Below are 11270 nucleotides of genomic sequence, written 5' to 3'. Positions count from 1 at the left end.
CAAAACTCCAAACACCTCCATGGGTTTGCTGAGTGAAACAGGAGATGCTAGGAAATAAACCAAGAAGTTAGATTTACGAAGATTATACTGTTCAGCACCAGAAAAATATCTGCGTTGGGTGCTGTTTCTTAAGAAAGTTGATAAGAAGCACTTTTGGAGACATTCTTTTTTAACTTTCAGAAAATATTAAGTCCCCCCCCTGAACTAAACATAACTTCTGTGTTTGTTAATTTTATGTTAATATGGCTTTTTACAATGTTTAAAAAATAGACCACATTTTAAAAAGATTACAATAATAAAATGTCAAATAATTATACATAAACGTAATCATTCAACTGTGGTAAATAAAGTTCTTGTATGTATCTGGTTGAGTTAAACTCCACTTCCAATTCGTGTGCACTTGACTGCTACTGATAAATTAATTTCTCCTCTTACATGCATGAAAAAGGGTTGCATGAAGATAGATAAAAAAATGGGGTAACCCAGGTCTGGTCTGATGAATCACGTTTTCCTTTACATCACGTTGTCGGCCGGGTGCGTTGCCTACCTGGAGAACACATGGCACCAGGATGAACTATGGGAAGAAGGCAGGCCGGCAGAGGCAGTGTGATGCTTTGGGCGACGTTCTGCTGGGTAACCTTGGGTCCTGCTGTTTTTGCGGATGTTACTTTGACATGTACCACCTACCTAAGCATTGTTGCAGACCATGTACACCCTTTCGTGGACACAATATTCCTTGATGGCATTGGCCTCTTTCAGCAGGATAATACGCCCTGCTACACAGCAAAAATGGTTCAGGAGTGGTTTGAGGAACGCAACAAAGACTTCAGAGTCAGTAATACGTAAGTCAGTGGTGTCCAGGAATCAGGAGCCCGAAGGGTAGTCACACAAAGCCAGGTCATACACAGAAAAATCAGAACGCACTTGGTATCCAGAGCAAAACACAAGGGCAATGGAATCCTGCAGGCTTATATAGGCCAGATACCACAGCACACCATCAGAGGTCTAATGGAGTCCATGCCTCGACAGTTTAGGGCTGTTTTGGCGGCAAAAGGGGGATCTACACAATATCAGGTAGGTGGTCATAATATTACAATCGATATGTATGTATGTATATATATATATATATATATATATATATTCCCTCAAACAAAGATGCTGTTGAGATCAGGGCTCTGGAGGAGGCATACCATCACTTCTATGTCTCAGAGTTCTTCTAATGACTTTGGCTTTGTGTTTGGGATCATTGTCATGCTGCAGAATACATGTGGCGCCAATGAGATACCTCACTGATGGTATTGCATCATGGATAAGTATCCGTCTGTACTTCTTAGCATTAAGGAGACCTCAATGACCACATGCGTGTACCACTCTTTAGCCCTTTGTGACCAAACTGTCCCCTTCGTCAGCCAGTTATTTTAAAATTTGACTCATCAGTCTAGAGCACCTGATGCCATTTTTCTGTACCCCAGTTCTTGTGTTTTCTTAAATAGTTGAATCACTTGGCTTTGTTTCCGTCAGATATGGCTTTTTGGCCGCACATCTTAAATGAAGACTACTTTTTGTTTTCTGTCAATGCTGAGCTGATGGCACTGCTGGACATCTTGTGAGGGGAAGTAAGCATGACATGTCTTTCATCTGCTGCACTAAGTTGCCTTGGCCTACCACTGTCTACAGTTCTCAACAAGGCTGGTTTCTTTGTGCTTTTTAAAAAGAGCTTGGACAGAAAATCTGGATATTTCTCTGATGGAGTATGACTACCTGGTATCTGGTTGCTGTGCTGAGTCTTGCCATGGGGTATGACTTCTAACATTGATGCTCCTCAACCAGTTTTATTCCTCCTACACAGCCTTTTCTTTTTTAGTTAATGATTGCGTTTCATCCTACACATTAAATTGATGATCATTAGAACCTGGTTGGTAAAATTATTTAATCATACACCTTGATATATGCATAGCAAATCCCTTACTTTATGCAAGTGTACCTAGAAGAATTGATGCTGTTTTGAATGCAAACGGGTGGTCACACAACCTATCCAGGGTGGATTTGTTATAGTGATAGAATTATGCAAAGCAGAGGTGCGAAGGAGTCGTTCTGCAGCTGTAGCACCTCCAGACAGAGTTGATACAGAAGTGAAGCTCAGAGGTGGTAGTATGAGGACTTGCCTGTTGTAAGTATTAACACTTTTACACCACATAAAACTGTATTTTTTGGAGCAGCGTCAATTAATATATTCACACTGATACAGCAGAATGAATTTAAATTACTAAGTACAAAATTGTTTAAATTGGCTTCTTAGCAACTGTAAGTATCAGTAGATACTAATTATATGTCAATGTCCAATTCATGTCATAGTCATTGCAGATGTCTTTGTTCTTCTGCATAATCTGCTTTTAAAATGGTAACATTCACAGTTACACTCCAAAGATTTCTTCAGTAGAAGAAGAGAAAAATGTAATAATTATAACAGTGGTGTAGTAAATAGATAATTATAGTCGAGGCCATGTATTTTAAATTAAATCACCATGGCAAGCAACCTCCGCCGATGTGTCTCTTAGACATTCAAATAGGTGTTTGATGTCGTGGTATAGTTCATTACTACTTAACATCATCCATTACATTTATGTATAAAGTATTTTACCAGGAAGGATGCATTGAGATTTCTCTTGTTCTCAAATATGTACTGGGTTTACAAACATTTCATTGTTACAATAGTTTACAATATGATATTAAAAATACAAAAACACATAGACGCAAACAGGTAAGGAAACAAGTGAAATATAAGTGAAATAATCATGATTTCAGGTGCATTTTGTATTGAGATATCTCTTAAGGGATTTTACACTAGTGGAGTATTTGATAGTGTCCGAGAGGTTTGATCCCGATGGTGGGTTGTGAGTGGTTTGGTCCAAATTCTTAATAAAGTATTGAGCCTTTGTCATTTTTTGTTTTGTGCAAGCATTTTGCTATTGACAATAAGCACGGTGATTGTCAGCATTGACAATTATATCAAAGATTGCAGGGGAGTTATAGTTTTGTAAATGGAGAAATTACTGTCAACATCAGGGGCGTACCTAGAGTATTTGGCACCTGGGGCAGATCCATTCACACAAATTTACACATTCATTAATGCATTCTCACCACCTCATTAATTATCTCCCTCATTCAGACAATTCATCCACACATTCATTCTCTCACTTATTCTATCTACCTTTTCCCCTTTTCTACCCCTTCTCACTATCTACCCCTCCTCTCCCTCCCTTCTCACTATCTATCCCCCTCCCTTCTCACTATCTACCCCCTCCCTTCTCACTATATAGCCCCCTCCCTCCTCACTATCTACCCTCCCTCCCTCCTCACTATATACATGTTCGGAGCGTAGTACTAGGCCTTGGCTAAGTCTAGGTGTTAGCACTTGATATCCAAGGCTTAGTACTACGCGCTAAAGCTTTTTTTTTGTCCCCCAACCCCCACAGAGTAAATATTTGCGCTCCTTATCTTGGGTTTAGCACCCTTATTGGCACAGTTACTTCAAAACACGTTATTGTGTCTGGAAACTTGCCACGCACCAGACATGCTAATTAGATACCTAAGCATTAAAAGGGATATTATACCCCTCATCACTATCTTCCCCCCTCCCTCCTCACTATATACCCCCTCCCTCCTCACTATCTACCCCCTCTCCCCCTCACCTCCTCACTATCTACCCCCTCTCCCCCCTCACTATCTACCCCCCTCCCCCCTATCTACCCACCCTCCCCCTCCCTCCTCACTATCTACCCCCTCCCCCCATCCTATCTACCCCCTCCCCACTATCTACGCCCCTCCCTCCCCACTATCTACCCCTCTCCCTCCCTACTATCTACCCCCTTCCCACTATCTACCCCCCCTCTCCTTCCTCCCCACTATCTACCCCCCTCTCCCCCTTTGTAGTTAAAGGTTTTTGTACTTACCTTCCTGCTCTGCCGCTGCTTCCTGCTCTGCAGCTGCGCTGCTTCACTGCTGAGCCCGGCGCTCAGCATGACATGCCCACACCGCAACGGAGTTAGAGGCCTCTAACTAGCTAGTCGCCCCTCTCTCTCCTCCATGTAAAAAAAAACACAAAAAAAATAGGTGACGAGGCTGCCGGGGATCCGGGACATGTGGTCACCCTAGCCCGTGGCACCCCCCTGGTGAGCGGCACCCGGTGCAGACTGCCCCCCTCGCTAGGTACACTACTGGTCAACATAGATAACAATGCCTACTCCTCTTTTTGCTCTATGTAAAAAGGAGGGCATGATTGACAACCAACTGTATGCCAATGAAGTGAAATGGTGTTCTGATGCAGAGATCCAATGGGCAAAGCCTCTCTATACAAGACCTTAAAATGGTCTCAAACATTAATGGAGATTCTTCTCTGCAGAGCACATGGCAAATCAGTTAGGACATTTGGTCACCTTCCACTCCCTCCCCCAGTGCAATGTCCTTTCCCTTTTCTATCACCTTGGTCTCTAAGGGTCACTGGAGAAGATAGGTTACCAGGGGAGTGTCCAGCAGAAGGAGGACTTATTGTGTTTATAAAGTCCTGCCAACTCTCTCTCTCTCTCTCTCTCTCTGAGTCTGCGTGGAGATGATCACAAGGGAGTGGTAATTGTATCACATGTTTACAGGCTTATCCTGCTGTTTCTTTGTTATTTCCATTCAATCAATGAATAGTTAGTTTGGTAACAGCATATACTAACTTATAGTAATTTGTATATGTATTGTTAGTTTGTTTAGCCTCTCTTAATAAATATTGTTAATTGCAGAAAACAAGGAGTGTGGACTCTGACTTTACACTCAATAGTTAGTGGTTATTGATAGCATAACAGTGTATATAAATATATATTCATACATTAAATGTTATTCAGTAATCACAGTAAGATACAGACACGTTTTTATATTTATAACATTTGGCGAGCCAGGTAATTATTTTTTACTACTTTTTGCTCACTTGCAAGGGGGGACAATCCAGTTTTCTCCAGATACAAGTGAGCTAAAAGGGACAAAATAACCGAACCGATTTTGTTTTATTTGCTGGAAGCGTTTTCTGCAATACGTCTCGGGCCAAGACGTGAGAGATCCTAAGAGGCAACCAGAGTGAGACGCAATTAGTAAGCCGGACATCATTTCTGGAGGATCGTGTTTTATCCAGACCGAGGATTCAAAGTGGGGTGCACACCATTTGATTGCCTGCAGTCTGAAGACACAAGTCGTGTGAGTAAATTATAATTTGTTTTTTGATATATAAGAATGGAAATTGTAGCACAGTATGCAGAAGCTAGCACTTTTGACCCATTAATGATGGAAAATGAAAATGAATTTAAACAAATGCATAGTTTGTGGTTGCAATGTGAGAAAGAGAATTGCAGAGTAGACAATAAGAAGTGGTGCCTGAATAAAGATAGACTGAAAATCCAGAACTGTATGAAGTTGCTGAAGTTATTGAGGAATCAGTTGAACCGTATACTTGTGGGGCACACTCCTGTGGCCTCCATAATAAACAACACAAGTAAATATAGTGATTGTCCAACCTGTGGATTAAATGGAGATTATGTAAACACATTAGAGGACAATTACGAAGCGAGAGGAGAGTTGATATCATCCCTTAGAACATGTTTAGCCACGCAAACCCCAGTTGCTGTATGCAGCCAGGGGAAAACATGTGCAGAAGAAGAAGAGGCACAAAGTATTGTAGAGAATGAGAACCCAGGAACAAACATAGGAAACCGTATACTGGATGAGCTAGATAATGGTGGTATTCCTGTATTAACCCCTCTTGTAACAAAGCCAACAATACCACATTTTATGGACCCTTTATCTGTTTCACCTAGTGTTAAAAGCAGGACATCTGCCACCCTGCAAACTGCTAAAATTCTACAGCAGCAGGATAGAGATAAGGTGATGAAACAGCTGATGAAGTTAAAACCCCTCTTTCCCCCATATGACTGCAAAACAGATGTCCTTTCAAATGTGTCCAATTTCGAATCAGCAGTTAAACAATATATGCTCTCTCCTAAAGAAGCATGTATGATTCTTAAAATGTGGGCCCCAAGCAGCATTGCATGTAGATTGAATCCACCCATAAATGGCCCTATTAATCGAGACCACGATTGGTTTAAAGATGATAAATGGGGTACAGAGGGAGACAGACTTAGAGCTGTCTCCAAATTTGTAACAGGAGACAGAGATTTAGATAGTCATTCACTTGCTGAGATGAAGGTGAATTTACAAGATGATCCGTGGGTTTTTGCTTCCAAATTTGAGCAAGTCTATCGGCTAACCCACCGCATTCCACCAGATCAAACGCCTCCTGATCTACTACAATACCTGGTAAAAAAATTCACTTACTTAGACCCTGGAGTGCAAATGATGGCCGAGGAAAAAGATACTTTGGAAGGGGTATTGACCATCATAGGGAAGGCCAGGCAGAATTTAATGAGGAAAGGAGTCATAGGACAGAGCAAGGTTGCGATTGTAACTACCAATGAAGGGAAGCAATCTCTACCTGAGATTCCCTTCAGAGGTATTTGTTATTATTGCAATAAACATGGTCATAGACAGAAAGAATGTAGGAAGGCCAAGAGAGACCAAAGGGTGACTGAGGGATGGCATGTTAGTCCATCCCCCTCTTGGTCTTTCAAAGAAAGTGATCAAAGAGGATCTGTAAAGATGAAAAGAAATAACAGTCCTGAAAAGGCAGGTCAGGAACATCATTCTAACCCTCTGCCTAGGACCAATCTGTATGGTCCGGCGCGGGAGGCTCTGAGAATGATGGCAGTACAGGGAGCGGTTACTAATGAGCACAAACTGAAACTGGGGGACGAGGCTCCTCTGATTTCATTTTCAGATTGACTAGCACTGGACGATATGGTTCCTATTTGTAAAACATTTAGGGACCATTCTGGACGTCCATACGTGCATGGTATTATGGCAGGACATCACACTAAGATTCTGATTGATACAGGAGCTTCAGTGACATTAACCGATCTACCATTAAGTTCTCCTTCTGGGGCGAAAAAGACATTTCTTGTAGGACTTGGTGGTTCCCAGTCTCAGGCATTTCTTATTCCACAAGTGACCTTGACTTTAAGTGCTCAGTGGAGTAAGGAAATACCAATCTGGCAAAGCAAGAACACTGAAGGTACTATACTGGGTGCAGATGTAATGAGAACAGAAGGAATGCTTGTCGACCTTTGCAATAATGTTTTGTGGAGAGATACAAGAGGGAGAAAGCCTGTTATCTTAGATGATACTGCTTTAAGTCCCGTGGCATCTATTGCCTCTGTTCCTTCAGAAAGAGTGTGGCCCATTACTGAAGACAACTATGATCTGCAGAAATTGGTTATGGATTTCCCTGAAGTTTGGGCTCAGCATAAAAATGATTGTGGCATTCTAAAAGGCAGCAGTATTAATATTGTGGGACCTGATGCTCCTCCACAGAGACAATACAGGTTTCCAACAGAAGCCATTGAACCTGTAGCAGAAATTATTGATCAATTGGAAAAGCAGGGTATCATTAGGAAATGCTCTTCCTCCAACAACTCCCCCTTGTGGCCGGTGCGTAAAGCTAATGGCACATGGAGATTAACTGCAGATTTCCGTATGATAAACAAATTTACCCCACCAGTAACAAATTTGGTTGCTTCTATACCTGAAGTTACATCTAAGTTAAGTGCTACCTGTGAGTGGTATTCAGTACTTGATATCAGCAATGGTTTCTGGAGTATTAAGCTAGCCTCGGAATGTCAATACAAATTTGCTTTCACCTTTAGGAATACTCAGTATACATTTACAACGCTTCCTCAAGGTTTTCATAGCTCTCCAACATATTTCCACCAAGCCCTAGCTAAGGTATTAGAAGTATTTTCTTCTCCATCTAGTATAATACAATATGTAGATGATATCTTACTTCAAACACAGACAGTAGAAGAACATATGGCTTTGTTGAGGGAACTGTTTGGCTTGATTGCAAATGCTGGCCTCAAACTTAACACTTCAAAGGTACAGTTGCTCAGACAACAAGTGACATTTTTGGGAGTGACAATTACAGGAGGCACCAGATGTCCAACTAAAGAAAGAGTAATAGCAATGTTACAAGTCCCCAGACCTTGTAATAAGCAATCTTTAAGGAAGTTTTTGGGACTTGCAAATTTTTCAAGGGAATTCATTGAAGGATTTGCTGAAAAAGCAAAGCCTCTCTATGATCTCCTGAAAGGGGACGATTCAGTACAAATCCCTTGGGGTACAGAACAGGAAGAAGCATTTAGGGTTCTGAAGCAATATCTGGCATCAGCTCCAGCCCTAAGTACAGTGGATGGAGAGGCTCCCTTTGCCCTCCAGACATGTACCTCAGACACCTCTATATCATCTGTGTTACTGCAGGAGAAAGCTGGAAAGTGGAGGCCTGTTGGCTATTTTTCCAGACTTCTGTCTCCAGTAGAAAAGGGGTATGATGCATGTGTAAAGGCTCTGTTGGGTGTACATTGGTCAGTGGAAGCTACTGAACACATAGTTGGGTTCAAGCAGTTGTTCCTGCAGACCCCTCACACACCTTTAAAGTTGCTATTTGAAAAATCTCTTAGTGGGGTATCAACACAGCGGCTTACAAGGTGGTTGACAGACCTGCAACATCGTAATATCACTGTACAGCATAATGCAAAATACATTTTGCCACAACTCATGCACATTCAAGGAGAGCCCCATGATTGCACAGATATGCATATTCAGAAAGACACACCACCTAAATTGTTTAGAGACAAATCATCTTCCCAAGATCTACAAATTTACGTAGATGGTTCACGTTTTTGGCATGAGGGAAAATTTCATACTGGGTTTGCAATTTGGGTTCCTTCAGAACAAATATCCCTCAAATTTATGTTGCCACGTTCATTTTCAGCCCAGAGAGCAGAATTAGAAGCCATTTCTATGGCTTGCCATAAATTCGACACACGCCCTATTTGTATCTATAGTGATAGTGCTTATGTCACCAGATCCCTCACAGAGTATCTTCCTATATGGAATTTAAGGGGAATGGTGGACTCAGCAGGGAAGCCTTTGTCACACACTCAAGCACTTCGGAAATTGGTTGATTGGGGACTAAAACACCCTCTACAGGCAGCGGTCATAAAAGTAAAAGCTCATACCAATGCCAGTGATGAGCATTCCCAGGGTAATGCACATGTGGATTTGTTAGCAAAAGAGGCGGCCTTAGATGGAGAATCATGGCATTTGCATGAAAATGACACTGAGACACAGGAAGCATGGGATGAACACTTCACATGCAAAGAATTAGTGACTCAGGTAGCCAAGGTTACTGTACAAGGTTCGGAAGTGCCAGATTTAAAAGAAGAACAAAATAAGGATCCTAACCTTTCTCTTTTGTTACAGAACCAGCAAACACTTCCTACTGGCTACTCTATAAAGGAAGGGTTGTTATGTTACAGTGATCCTAATGACCCACAAGCGAGACTTCTTTTTGTTGTCCCATGCCATTTGCAGAGACCCATTACACAACAAACACATGCTTTTATGGGTCACATTGGACAAAGTGCATTAGAGTATCACCTTAAACAGAAATTTTATTGGCCTGAAATAACAACTTCAGCTTTACACTGTATTCAGGAATGCCTTGTTTGTGCCCAAATAAATCCACGACCCAAGGGACAACGGCCCATACTTCAGAGAGTGCCAGTTGCAGATGGTCCCTGGAAATCAATACAGATTGATTTCATAGGCCCGCTTCCACTGTCCAAGGGGGGCCTCCGGTATGGATTAGTAATTGTGGACACATTCTCCAAGTGGGTTGATGTAATTCCCCTTAGACGGGACTCAGCATTGGCTACAGCCAAAGCATTATGGGAACACGTCTTTCCTTGTTGGGGTTTTCCCGAAATAATTGAATCGGACAGGGGTACCCATTTTACAGGGCAGGTTATGCAAAACCTGTGTTCTTTATTAGGAATACAGCAGAGATTTCATATACCATATCATCCCCAGTCATCCGGTATAGTGGAAAGAATGAATCGTACTCTGAAGTCCAGGTTATCTAAAATGCTGGTACAATATGGCAAATCATGGGTTAACCATCTCCCAGCAGTACTCATGGCTATCAGAGCTACACCCTCTAATGCCACTAGGTGCTCTCCATATGAATTAATGACAGGGAGAAAAATGGCACTAGGCCATCCAGGTGAACCACAACTTTCAACTCCACTGAGAGAATCTGTATCTAGAGACCAGTAGCTCTCCCAAATTCAGGAGCAATTAAACTAATTGCTTCACTTTGCTGCCTCCAATATGGCCCCAACAGATTGCAAAATTTTATGCACACCTCAAACTCTGTTTGAGAAGGGGGGATTAGTAATGATTAAAAATTTTCTGAAAAACTCTCCCTGGGATGCAAATTGGGAAGAGCCCTATGTAATTCGAGACACACTGGGCACAACAGTTCTACATGTACAGAGGTCTAACCCCAAAAAGGCCAGAAGGCAGCCTGGATATAAGTGGGTGCATGTAGATCAGTGTAAATTATATAAAGGGACTTGTGCTCCAGATACAGAGTTAACTGCTAAGGATTGATGCTTCTGCTTGATCTTTTTAGGTGCTCGAAGTATGACAACGTGAAATAATATTCTAAGAAGAATGAAGCTCAACATCTTTCCAGTCATGTTGCATTTCCTTAAACAATTCAGGACATGTGAATCCGATAATAATTCCCTATTGGAACTGAATGCAACTCCATCCACTCAGCAACATAATGGAAGTTATACAGATACCAAAAATGAATCTTCCAATACTTGAACTTAACACAAACTCATTTGACCAACATCCTGAAGGCAATTATACTAGAAACAGCTCTTGGACTGATCTAGGCATCACTCCACCCTCTCGGGACCGCAGAGGGAAATACGCCCATGGAATGAAAGGATGGACTAAAATATGGAGTGGTGGCAATGTATATGATCTGTGTTTATATGTAATACTCAGTGCGGGTGTGGGGTGTTGTTAAAAATTGATGGGGACATTTTTGGGGAAATAATTATATTCTGGGATTATGGGTGGATAACAAGGGCAATCAAGATGATTGGGAATGTAAAGGGTCGGTTTGGGGAAAATGTACTGTAGTTTTAAGTGGTAGGGATGTAAAACTGACTGATTGGTTAGTGTCTACACATTTCAAATTTCTACACATTTTCTAAATTGTTCCAGAATTACCTATACTATAAAAAGAGCTTTAATAAGGTGGGCAG

The sequence above is a fragment of the Sceloporus occidentalis genome, unplaced genomic scaffold (genome assembly GCF_023333645.1).
Source record: "Sceloporus occidentalis isolate IW3139 unplaced genomic scaffold, rSceOcc1.0.p SCAF_46, whole genome shotgun sequence".
NCBI lineage: Eukaryota > Metazoa > Chordata > Lepidosauria > Squamata > Phrynosomatidae > Sceloporus > Sceloporus occidentalis.
The sequence above is the reverse complement of the archived record's forward strand: the minus strand, read 5'-3'. Positions refer to the sequence as shown.